This window comes from Triticum urartu, unplaced genomic scaffold (assembly GCF_056163025.1).
Source record: "Triticum urartu cultivar PI428250 unplaced genomic scaffold, HENAU_Tu73 scaffold1529, whole genome shotgun sequence".
Taxonomy (NCBI): Eukaryota; Viridiplantae; Streptophyta; class Magnoliopsida; order Poales; family Poaceae; genus Triticum; species Triticum urartu.
Genome location: NW_028259990.1, coordinates 8,532 through 21,468, shown reverse-complemented (window position 1 = coordinate 21,468; position 12,937 = coordinate 8,532). Strand labels below are relative to the sequence as shown.

The following is a 12,937-nucleotide window of genomic DNA, read 5'->3' as shown; positions in this document are numbered from 1 at the left end:
GAAAATAAGATAAGATAAAGATAAGCAAGACTAAAAAAATATTCGTCGGAATAGCGGAATACAAAATTAAGAAACGCAAAAAAATAAAGGGGAATCTCACCCCCTTCTTTATCATAAAGAAAAGATATATTTTAAAACTTCTTTAAAAAGAAAAAGAAGTGCCTCTATATTTATATTATAGATTTATCCACTTAGATGAATAAATATTATTAATGAATATGTATCACAATCCATCTCGAGGTATTTGGATCAATACCTATTCGGTGGATCTTTTTTTTTTTTTTCTCTGCCAGGAACCAGATTTGAACTGGTGACACGAGGATTTTCAGTCCTCTGCTCTACCAACTGAGCTATCCTGACCTTTTCTTGTGCATCATCCTAGTAGAGTATTTGTATCTATGTCAATTAAAAGGACTAAAAATTAATTAAAGTATTTCAAATTTTAAATTTGAAAATGGGGGGGGTAGTCCTATGCATTGTGCATGGTTTACTTAAATAAAACTTAAAAATAGAGTGAATAACCAAGATTTCTTGCCGATACTCTAATAAAAAAGAAATCTATTCAATGAATAGGATAAGATCCATTGAGTTCTCTTCGCATTCCTTTGTGAAAGAGTAGAATGAGAAAGCTAATGAATCTTAAACCCATTGCATTGATAAAAAGAAAAAAAAGTGCATTGATAAAAAGAAAAAAAAAAAGAGGATAAATAATAATAATATAGTATAGTTAGGGAATAAAAGAGGATTTGGGGATAGAGGGACTTGAACCCTCACAACTTATAAAGTCGACGGATTTTCCTTTTACTAGAAATTTCATTGTTGTCAGTATTGACATGTAGAATGGGACTCTCTCTTTGTCCTCGTCCGATTAATCCACTTTTTTAAAGATCTCGAAAACTTTGAATTTTAATTGAAGAATTTGATTATTCAATATTCGATTGGAGTGGATTCACAATAATGAAAAAAAAAAATTATGATATGAGTTTTTTATTTCATAATCATTATCATTTCTAATTTCATTTTTAAAAAAGATAAAGAACCTATATTATAATTAGAATATAATATGAGTTCTGTGATTAATCGTTTGCTATGTCAGTATCTATACGTGTTTATTAAATGTATAAGGTATAAAACCCCTCTTTCTCTAATTTAGAACTAGAAGGAATTCCACTAACAACACAACGTAATTAACTCGATTCGTTAGAACAGCTTCCATTGAGTCTCTGCACCTATCCTTTTCCTTTGTATTCTAGTTCGAGAACCCCTTGTTTTCTCAAAACACGGATTTGGCTCAGGATTGCCCTTTTTTAATTCCAGGGTTTCTCTGAATTTGGAAGTTACCACTTAGCAGGTTTCCATACCAAGGCTCAATACAATCAAGTCCGTAGCGTCTACCGATTTCGCCATATCCCCATTTCCCTCTTCTTTGAGACCAGGATTCCTTGTGTAATTTCATCCATCTCTTAGTTTTTTTTTTGAATCATTGAGTTCATCACTCAACGTAGTCTAGCAGTTCAGTTCGACTCTATTTGAGAGACCTCGCTTGCTTATTGCAATTCAGAATTGAATTGATTCTATCCTTGATGTATTTGCAATTCAATCCGAATCAATATATCCAAAAGTTTTTATCTCCCCCACCTCCCGTCTTACTTTTTTATAGTATTCAAAATTATACTATAACGCTTGATATTTATTCTTTTTTTCTAATCAGAATTAGCAATTTTATTTACTCTGACTCTATGTTCCCCTTAGTGAAATATTAATCCTCAAATTATTAACAAATAATAAAGTCTATAATGATCGAATGAAAATACCAATAAATTCTATAATTTTATTTTTTAATATCCTATAGTTAAGCATATCAAGCTAACTTTATCTTTAAGAAGTTTTAGTATTTTTTTATTTTTATAAGTATAACTTCAAATTTAGAACTAGTTAATAGCTAAGATTAATAACTAATATCTGAGATTTTACGGATTTCCTATACTATACCTATTTCTATTTGTTACACTATTTCCGTTATGTAAGCCCACTTAGCTCAGAGGTTAGAGCATCGCATTTGTAATGCGAGGGTCATCGGTTCAAATCCGATAGTCGGCTTTTTTTTCTCTATCGATGTTCTACGAACAAGAATCTCTTTTTTTCCGAATTAAATGGAGAATCCAGGATCTTTTATGTTTTTTACCTTACAATTTTGCTAGATACAAAACAATAAAATAAATAATATATATACAAAAAAAAAAGATTTTGATGAAATTCCATTTTTTGGGGTACTTTAGTTGATTTTACTCTGTTTATCCTGTAGTTTAATTCAGTTTTAATTTCGATGTATTCTGTAATGTAAATACAATGAAATTAATTGTGTAAAATGAAATTTCAATAAAATAAAAAAAGGAGTCTTCATGTCCCGTTATCGAGGACCTCGTTTAAAAAAAATACGCCGTCTGGGAGCTTTACCAGGACTCACTAGAAAAACACCTAAATCCGGAAGTAATCTTAAAAAAAAATTCAATTCTGGGAAAAAGGAGCAATATCGTATTCGTCTTCAAGAAAAACAGAAATTGCGTTTTCATTATGGTCTGACAGAACGACAATTACTTAGATATGTACATATCGCTGGAAAAGCAAAAAGGTCAACAGGCCAGGTTTTACTACAATTACTTGAAATGCGTTTGGATAATATCCTTTTTCGATTGGGTATGGCTTCAACCATTCCTGGGGCCCGCCAATTAGTCAACCATAGACATATTTTAGTTAATGGTCGTATAGTCAATATACCAAGTTTTCGTTGCAAACCCCGAGATATTATTACTACGAAAGATAACCAAAGATCAAAAGGTCTGGTTCAAAATTATATTGCTTCATCGGACCCGGGGAAATTGCCAAAGCATTTGGCGATTGACACGTTGGAATATAAAGGACTAGTAAATAAAATCCTAGATAGGAAGTGGGTCGGTCTCAAAATAAATGAGTTGTTAGTTGTAGAATATTACTCTCGTCAGACTTGAACTTAACGAAAAAAGGAAAGGTTCATAGAATTTTCTTCCCCTTCCCCTTTCCCCGAACTAAATCGCCCTAAGACCATTACCATTAATTTGTATTTTCCCATCAACTAGCTAAAATTGATTAACCCTAGGATTAGGATCCTTTTTTCTTTTTTCCTCTATGTGTATTTTACATACCACAGTAATTTGCTATAGAGAATTTCTAATTTCTATTAAATCAAAATAAGATAATATAAGATATTATATTATTGCTGGAAAAAATTGTTATTTGATTTGATACATTGTGATCCTTAACGTTGATGAATTAAGAAAAACGGAAAGAGAGGGATTCGAACCCTCGGTAAACAAAAGTCTACATAGCAGTTCCAATGCTACGCCTTGAACCGCTCGGCCATCTCTCCTACATAACTTATTATGGAAAATAAACTGAGTGAATAGCGAGTTTTCTTATTCCTGCAGTACAGGTACAACCGCAACCACTCGGGGGTTCCATAGTTCTATTGGAAAAATTCCTTTTGATCTAAGTGGAAGGATACAGGATTTTTTACTAGAAATTGCGCTCGCTATAAAATAAAAGTTTTAATTTGGGTTTTCCCGCAACTAAAGAAAAAGAAAATGGAAGAATTCTTCTTATTGCATAATAAAATAAAGAAACCTTAGAATTCCGTTTGCATAAGATACGCTACACCATACTATCGAAATCAAAAATAGGGTATGAGACAATTAATAACTTTGAAAACACGAAATAGTTGATAACATAAGTTGTTGTTCAGAAATAGGAAAGTGGAATGAAATCCAGTCTTAGTCAAATATTTCATATCTCTTCGTGTCCAAGCAGAAGGAAAAGGATACAATTTGAGCTGAGCGGAAAATCCATATCTCTCTTATCCATTTAAAGCATATGGATTTAGAGTAGAGCATATGGATCAATCTATTTATAATTATAAGAATCGAATGTGTTTGTTTTTATGTTATTTTGTGAAGGAATGAAAACAATTCTATATAGAATGGGTTGGGAATTATGCCTAGATCCCGTGGAAATGGAAATTTCATTGATAAGACCTCCTCAATTGTAGCCAATATTTTATTGCGAATAATTCCGACAACCTCAGGAGAAAAAAAGGCATTTACTTATTATAGAGATGGTGCGATTTGACTCTTTTTTTTGCTTTTTTTTAGCCCTACCTATACCTCAGTCTTACGAAAAAGAGAGGGGGGTTGGCATAGAGAGAACCAAATTTGTAAAGCAAACAAACCCACGCTTCGGGAAGGTGAGGCGAACTAACAATTCCTTCCGTCGTGTATCCTCGATTGATGCGGCTTCAGATACTTCAATTGTAGATTTGAGTATTGAGCGAAAGGTTACACCTACAGGATATGGTATGGTATGGATTACAGGCCAATCCTACTCTATTAGTATCCGTAGGCAGCATAGGGGAGAAAAGCACTACACCTAGAAATAGGAATCAACAAGAGAAAAACTTTGTTAGAAATTACCCCTTTCCTGATCGGTATCAGGGCTGGGAAGAATGGTTGGGATAACAAACAACCATCAGGTTTGTACTTTGGATACCCCTATAACCATCAAAGATCGTTGAAGTAGCTAATTCCTCTAAATAGGAGGCGTTGAGAACAAAGAAATTATTGGAGCTATCGTTTTCCTCTAGCATTAATAGAATTCATTGGTGTTAAGAAAAACCTCTTGTGGGAAGGTTGGCTAGAGATTTCTTGGAAAAATACCAGCCCCTTTCGGTTCATAATGAGACGGGACTAATTCTATTTTGATTCTATAGATTATTTCGCTTAGTACTATTATGTACAGAAGGGAGGAGCCGTATGAGATGAAAACCTCATGTACGGTTTTGGAACGGAGATTTTTTGAATAGAATGAACGACCGTAACGGATGTTGGCTCAATCCGAAGGAAATTATGCGGAAGCTTTGCAAAATTATTATGAAGCTACGCGACTAGAAATCGATCCCTATGATCGAAGTTATATACTCTATAACATAGGCCTTATACACACAAGCAATGGAGAGCATACAAAGGCTTTGGAATATTATTTCCGGGCACTAGAACGAAACCCCTTCTTACCGCAAGCTTTTAATAATATGGCCGTGATCTGTCATTACGTGCGACTATCTCCACTATAGAAAGAAAAAAAAAAAAGAGAGGATCAAATTTTCTAGTAAATACTAGAAAAAAAGGGCTTTCTACATAGGGATCGTAAAAACAACGATTTTTCCCTATCAGCTGTAGGAAGGAAGGACACTTCACGAGAATCAAAAAACGAAGAAAGTATGGCCTATACTACTACTCTATGGATAAAGTTTCTCAAATTGATAGAGAAAGCACCGTAAAGATCAATTAGTGAGCGACTGGGTCGATACAACTAAAAAAAACTGCTTACTTATCCCATGATATGGGGCAAAATTTAGGAATCCGCTTATGTAATAGAGCCGATCCACTAAGGGATTAAGCAGCGGTGTAGTATCAGATCCCAAAGATAGTAAGTTCTTTTTTCTTTCTTATGGAAAAAAGTCTTTTTCAAGGATTCTATAGAGATTTCATATATGAAACCGGGATAGTTACCTCTCAGAAAATTTGAACGAAGGCTCTATATCTATCTATGCTTCATTCTTCTGAAGGTGGGAAAAAAGATCAAACTGATTATTGATAAAAATTAGGGTTTGAAACTTAGGTAATTAATTTCTTCTGCTTAACCCAAGAACAAATTGGATCGATTTTTGATAAATCGAATTCAGTTAAGATAGGGGAAATTCAGATAGCAATTTCTGAGCCGTATGAGGTAGGAAACTCTCAAGTACGGTTCTAAGGGAAGGAACTTCCTATTCCGACCGAGGAGAACAGGCCATTCTACAGGGTGATTCGGAAATTGCGGAAGCTTGGTTTGATCAAGCTGCTGAATATTGGAAACAAGCTATAGCGCTTACTCCGGGAAATTATATTGAAGCACAGAACTGGTTGAAGATTACGAAGCGCTTTGAATTTGAATAAGACCATGCTCCTTCTTTTTCATAAAATGGGTGGTTTGGTTGTTGATCCATTAATCAAATAAATTAGGTCGTAAGATCGAATCAAGAATTTCATTATATCCATTTCTTTACCTTCTATTTTATATGATATTTCATAAGAATAAACCATAGGGATAGGGTCTAGAATAGAAGTAATAAAGTGAATAAAAAGAGGGGGCAATCTAAATATTGCTAATATATTAGGACCATCTTATTAATAATTCTAATGAGTTATCTTGGAATTTAGAATCAAATAAAAAACCCTATATTATGCTCAAGGAAAGTAGATATAGATAGGAGCTTATGCCCTCAAAAAAAATACACTAGTTTCTTAAATTAAAAATAAAAAAGATTTTTTTCTTACGTCGAGAAATATTTGTTTTTCAAGATAAACAATGTCCGTTAGGCACCTAATCTTTATGTCATAATAGACCCGAACACTTGCCTCGGATTGACTTCAATATATAATTGCTCCAGTGAATAACTAAAAAAAAAATAGAAGGATGGTAGATAGTAAAGAAAAGAACTAATCACAATATCTATCTTTCAAAATCTATCTTTCAAAATCTATCTTTCAAAATATATATCTTTCAAAGATTCACTAAAAAGACAGTTGGCGGGTCTCTTTGTATGTCTTGTCCGGAAAGAGGAGGACTTAATGATTATTCGTTCGCCGGAACCAGAAGTAAAAATTGTTGTGGATAGGGATCCTGTAAAAACATCTTTTGAGGAATGGGCCAGACCCGGCCATTTCTCAAGAACACTAGCTAAGGGCCCTGATACTACCACTTGGATCTGGAACCTACATGCTGATGCTCACGATTTCGATAGTCATACTGGTGATTTGGAGGAGATTTCTCGAAAAGTCTTTAGTGCTCATTTCGGGCAACTTTCCATTATCTTTCTTTGGTTGAGTGGCATGTACTTTCATGGCGCCCGTTTTTCCAATTATGAAGCATGGCTAAGTGATCCTACTCACATTGGACCCAGTGCTCAGGTAGTTTGGCCTATAGTAGGGCAAGAAATATTGAATGGTGATGTAGGCGGGGGTTTCCGAGGAATCCAAATAACCTCTGGTTTTTTTCAGCTTTGGCGAGCATCTGGAATAACTAGTGAATTACAACTCTATTGTACTGCAATTGGTGCATTGATTTTTGCAGCGTTAATGCTTTTTGCTGGTTGGTTCCATTATCACAAAGCCGCTCCCAAATTGGCCTGGTTCCAAGATGTAGAATCCATGTTGAATCACCACTTAGCGGGATTATTAGGACTTGGGTCTCTTTCTTGGGCGGGGCACCAAATTCATGTATCTTTACCAATTAACCAATTTCTTGACGCTGGGGTGGATCCTAAAGAGATACCACTTCCTCATGAATTTATCTTGAATCGGGACCTTTTGGCTCAACTTTATCCTAGTTTTGCCGAAGGAGCAACCCCTTTTTTCACTTTAAATTGGTCCAAATACGCAGAATTTCTGACTTTTCGCGGAGGACTAGATCCAGTAACCGGTGGTCTCTGGCTGACCGATATTGCGCACCATCATTTAGCTATTGCTATTCTTTTCCTAATCGCAGGTCATATGTATAGGACCAATTGGGGTATTGGCCATGGACTTAAAGATATTTTGGAGGCTCACAAGGGCCCATTTACAGGACAAGGCCATAAGGGTCTTTATGAAATCTTAACAACGTCATGGCATGCTCAATTATCTCTTAACCTAGCTATGCTAGGCTCTACAACCATTGTTGTAGCTCATCATATGTATTCTATGCCTCCCTATCCATACCTAGCTACTGACTATGGTACACAACTTTCCTTGTTCACACACCACATGTGGATTGGCGGATTTCTAATAGTCGGTGCTGCTGCACATGCAGCAATTTTTATGGTAAGAGACTATGATCCAACTACTCGATACAACGATCTATTAGATCGCGTCCTTAGACACCGCGATGCAATCATATCCCACCTTAACTGGGTATGTATATTTCTAGGTTTTCACAGTTTTGGCTTGTACATTCATAATGATACCATGAGTGCTTTAGGCCGTCCACAAGATATGTTTTCGGATACTGCCATACAATTACAACCTATCTTTGCTCAATGGGTACAAAATATCCATGCTACTGCGCCTGGCGTAACAGCTCCTGGTGCAACAACAAGTACTAGCTTAACGTGGGGAGGCGGCGAGTTAGTAGCAGTAGGTGGCAAAGTGGCTTTGTTACCTATTCCATTAGGAACCGCAGATTTTTTAGTCCATCACATTCATGCATTTACCATACATGTGACTGTATTAATACTTTTGAAAGGTGTTTTATTTGCTCGGAGTTCCCGTTTGATACCCGATAAAGCAAATCTAGGTTTTCGCTTTCCTTGCGATGGGCCTGGCCGAGGGGGAACATGTCAAGTATCCGCCTGGGATCATGTTTTCTTAGGTTTATTCTGGATGTACAATGCAATTTCGGTAGTCATTTTCCATTTCAGTTGGAAAATGCAGTCGGATGTTTGGGGTACTATAAGTGATCAAGGGGTGGTAACTCATATTACAGGGGGAAACTTTGCACAGAGTTCCATTACGATTAATGGGTGGCTTCGAGATTTCTTGTGGGCACAGGCATCGCAAGTCATTCAGTCTTATGGTTCTTCATTATCTGCATATGGTCTTTTTTTCTTAGGTGCTCATTTTGTCTGGGCCTTCAGTTTAATGTTTTTATTCAGCGGCCGTGGTTATTGGCAAGAACTCATTGAATCTATCGTTTGGGCTCATAACAAATTAAAAGTTGCTCCTGCTACTCAGCCTAGAGCCTTGAGCATTATACAAGGACGCGCTGTAGGAGTAACCCATTACCTTCTGGGTGGAATTGCCACGACATGGGCATTCTTCTTAGCGAGAATTATTGCAGTAGGATAGTGGCTAGGAGGATTTGAAAGGCATTATGGAATTAAGATTTCCCAGGTTTAGCCAAGGCTTAGCTCAGGACCCCACTACTCGTCGTATTTGGTTTGGTATTGCTACCGCACATGATTTCGAAAGTCATGATGATATTACTGAAGAACGTCTTTATCAGAACATTTTTGCTTCTCACTTTGGGCAATTAGCAATAATCTTTCTATGGACGTCCGGAAATCTGTTTCATGTAGCTTGGCAAGGAAATTTTGAATCATGGATACAGGATCCTTTACACGTAAGACCTATTGCTCATGCGATTTGGGATCCTCATTTTGGTCAACCCGCTGTGGAAGCCTTTACTCGAGGAGGTGCTGCTGGTCCAGTGAATATTGCTTATTCTGGAGTTTATCAGTGGTGGTATACAATAGGATTACGCACCAATGAGGATCTTTATACTGGAGCTCTTTTTCTATTATTTCTTTCTACGCTGTCCTTAATAGCGGGTTGGTTACATCTACAACCCAAATGGAAACCAAGCCTTTCGTGGTTCAAAAACGCGGAATCTCGTCTCAATCATCATTTGTCAGGACTTTTCGGGGTAAGTTCTTTGGCTTGGACAGGACATTTAGTTCATGTTGCTATTCCCGCATCCAGGGGGGAGTACGTTCGATGGAATAATTTCTTAGATGTATTACCCTATCCCCAGGGGTTGGGACCCCTTTTGACGGGTCAATGGAATCTTTATGCCCAAAACCCTGATTCGAGTAATCATTTATTTGGTACCGCTCAAGGAGCGGGAACTGCCATTCTAACTCTTCTTGGGGGATTCCATCCACAAACACAAAGTTTGTGGCTGACCGATATGGCTCACCATCATTTAGCTATTGCATTTATTTTTCTCATTGCCGGTCACATGTATCGAACTAACTTCGGAATTGGGCACAGTATTAAAGATCTTTTAGAAGCGCATACTCCTCCGGGGGGTCGATTAGGGCGTGGGCATAAGGGCCTTTATGACACAATCAACAATTCGATTCATTTTCAGTTAGGTCTTGCTCTAGCTTCTTTAGGGGTTATTACTTCCTTAGTAGCTCAACATATGTACTCTTTACCTCCTTATGCATTCATAGCACAAGACTTTACTACTCAAGCTGCTTTATATACTCATCACCAATATATTGCAGGGTTCATCATGACAGGGGCTTTTGCTCATGGAGCTATTTTTTTCATTAGGGATTACAATCCGGAACAGAATGAGGATAATGTATTGGCAAGAATGTTAGACCATAAAGAAGCTATCATATCTCATTTAAGTTGGGCTAGCCTCTTTCTAGGATTCCATACCTTGGGCCTTTATGTTCATAACGACGTCATGCTTGCTTTTGGTACTCCAGAAAAGCAAATCTTGATCGAACCTATATTTGCCCAATGGATACAATCTGCTCATGGCAAGACGACATATGGGTTCGATATACTCTTATCTTCAACGAATGGCCCCGCTTTCAATGCGGGTCGAAGCCTATGGTTGCCCGGATGGTTGAATGCTGTTAATGAGAATAGTAATTCGCTTTTCTTAACAATAGGACCTGGGGATTTCTTGGTTCATCATGCTATTGCTCTAGGTTTGCATACAACTACATTGATTTTAGTAAAGGGCGCTTTAGATGCACGCGGTTCCAAATTAATGCCAGATAAAAAGGATTTTGGATATAGTTTTCCTTGTGACGGCCCAGGGCGCGGCGGTACTTGTGATATTTCTGCTTGGGACGCATTTTATTTGGCAGTTTTCTGGATGTTAAATACCATTGGGTGGGTTACTTTTTATTGGCATTGGAAACATATCACATTATGGCAGGGCAACGTTTCACAATTTAATGAATCCTCCACTTATTTGATGGGATGGTTAAGAGATTACCTATGGTTAAACTCTTCACAACTTATCAATGGATATAATCCTTTTGGGATGAATAGTTTATCGGTATGGGCGTGGATGTTCTTATTTGGACATCTTGTTTGGGCTACTGGATTTATGTTCTTAATTTCCTGGCGGGGGTATTGGCAGGAATTAATTGAGACTTTAGCATGGGCTCATGAACGCACACCTTTAGCTAATTTAATTCGCTGGAGAGATAAGCCCGTGGCTCTTTCCATTGTGCAAGCAAGATTGGTTGGATTAGCTCACTTTTCCGTGGGTTATATATTCACTTATGCAGCTTTCTTGATTGCCTCAACATCAGGCAAGTTTGGTTAATTTAGTTTGTTTTTTTGTACTGTATCAGCACCTAGTTCATTACTCTTGATAGAGAGGGAGGATCTGCCTTTTTAGATTTCTTTTTCTATTTATTTTTCCATCTAGGATTAGAACCGTATACTTGGTAATAATAGCAACGACACATTATGGCAAAAAAAAGTTTGATTCAGAGGGAGAAGAAGCGGCAGAAATTAGAACAGAAATATCATTTGATTCGTCAATCTTTAAAAAAAAAGATAAGAAGCAAAGTTTCTCCCTTGAGTTTGAGTGAAAAAACGAAAATGCGAGAAAAATTGCAATCCCTACCGCGTAATAGTGCACCTACACGCCTTCATCGACGTTGTTTTTTGACCGGAAGACCTAGAGCTAACTATCGACATTTTGGGCTATCCGGACACGTACTTCGAGAAATGGTTTATGAATGTTTGTTACCGGGTGCAACAAGATCCAGTTGGTAAGGATAAAATACCCTTTCGTATTTGTATGGATTTCTGGAATTGATAATCATAGAGGAGCCCTCTTTACCATTCTGTATAAATGGACTATTCTATTTGTATAGATATTGGTAGAGGGGCGTATCCAACCCTCTTTTATCCACTAGTTACCCCTCTTTAGTTTAAGAGTATAGAGCAGTTTGGTAGCTCATAAGGCTCATAACCTTGGGGTTGCGGGTTCGATTCCCACTACCGCCTCCATACTCCTTCTTTATGATATATGCATGATATAATATATACATCATGCATTTGTATCTGGATTTTTTGATTTCCTAAAAGAGTTTTGGTCTAACAGTTTTTTCTCGGAAGAAGCAAAAAAATAAAAGAAAGAATAAAATATGAAAGAAAAGCGTCCATTGTCTAATGGATAGGACAGAGGTCTTCTAAACCTTTGGTATAGGTTCAAATCCTATTGGACGCAATCTTATTTCTATCTATTCTTTAAATAACTATACTAAACTAAAAACAAAGAAAACTTTTTTGCATGATTCAAATGAAAAAGCTTTCTCAACGATTCCTATTCTACTAACAAGAGTAGACATGCAAAATTTATTTGTTACTGAAGAGAAAACCGTTCCAGCTGTTCCTGAATAGCTTCCTTCAAAAGGATTTCCGCTTGCTCGGTGAATGTCTTGCTAGAAGATATAATTTCTTGGAATTGAGGTTTAGTATCTTTTAGATGTTTACGTAACTCATCCAGAAATTTATTTACCTGTTCAATTTCTAACGAATCAAGATATCCTCTTGTTCCGGTATAAATAGTAGCTATCTGCTCTTCCACTGGGAGAGGATTTGCCTGGGATTGTTTAAGCAATTCCCTTAATCGTCGACCCCTTGCCAATTGATTCTGACTTGTTTTATCGAGAGCAGAGGCGAATTGTGCAAAGGCTTGTAACTCTGCGAATTGCGCTAGTTCCAATTTTGATTTGCCAGCTACTTGTTTCATGGCTTTAATTTGAGCCGCGGATCCTACTCTGGAAACAGAAATACCCACATTAATAGCGGGTCGAATTCCGGCATTGAATAGATCCGCAGATAAGAATATTTGTCCATCTGTAATGGAGATTACATTAGTAGGAATATAGGCGGAAACGTCTCCAGATTGAGTCTCAACTATTGGTAAAGCGGTCATACTTCCTTCGCCTAAAAGAGAATTTAATTTAGCGGCTCTTTCTAAAAGGCGTGAATGCAAATAAAAAACATCCCCTGGATAAGCCTCACGTCCGGGAGGTCTTCTTAATAGAAGGGACATTTGGCGATAA

The 12,937-nt window shown here is 37.0% G+C and overlaps 4 non-coding genes across 4 annotated transcripts; 2 read left to right on the top strand and 2 right to left on the bottom strand.

Moving 5' to 3' along the window:
- Window positions 1–287: 287 nt before the first annotated feature.
- TRNAF-GAA (transfer RNA phenylalanine (anticodon GAA)) lies at window positions 288–360 on the bottom strand. The gene has a single exon. It is a non-coding gene; the product is annotated as a tRNA-Phe (tRNA).
- Window positions 361–2,027: 1,667 nt separating this feature from the next.
- On the top strand, window positions 2,028–2,100 carry TRNAT-UGU (transfer RNA threonine (anticodon UGU)). Its single transcript has one exon. It is a non-coding gene; the product is annotated as a tRNA-Thr (tRNA).
- Window positions 2,101–3,319: 1,219 nt separating this feature from the next.
- On the bottom strand, window positions 3,320–3,406 carry TRNAS-GGA (transfer RNA serine (anticodon GGA)). The gene has a single exon. It is a non-coding gene; the product is annotated as a tRNA-Ser (tRNA).
- An 8,618-nt stretch (window positions 3,407–12,024) lies between these two features.
- On the top strand, window positions 12,025–12,096 carry TRNAR-UCU (transfer RNA arginine (anticodon UCU)). The gene has a single exon. It is a non-coding gene; the product is annotated as a tRNA-Arg (tRNA).
- Window positions 12,097–12,937: the final 841 nt, after the last annotated feature.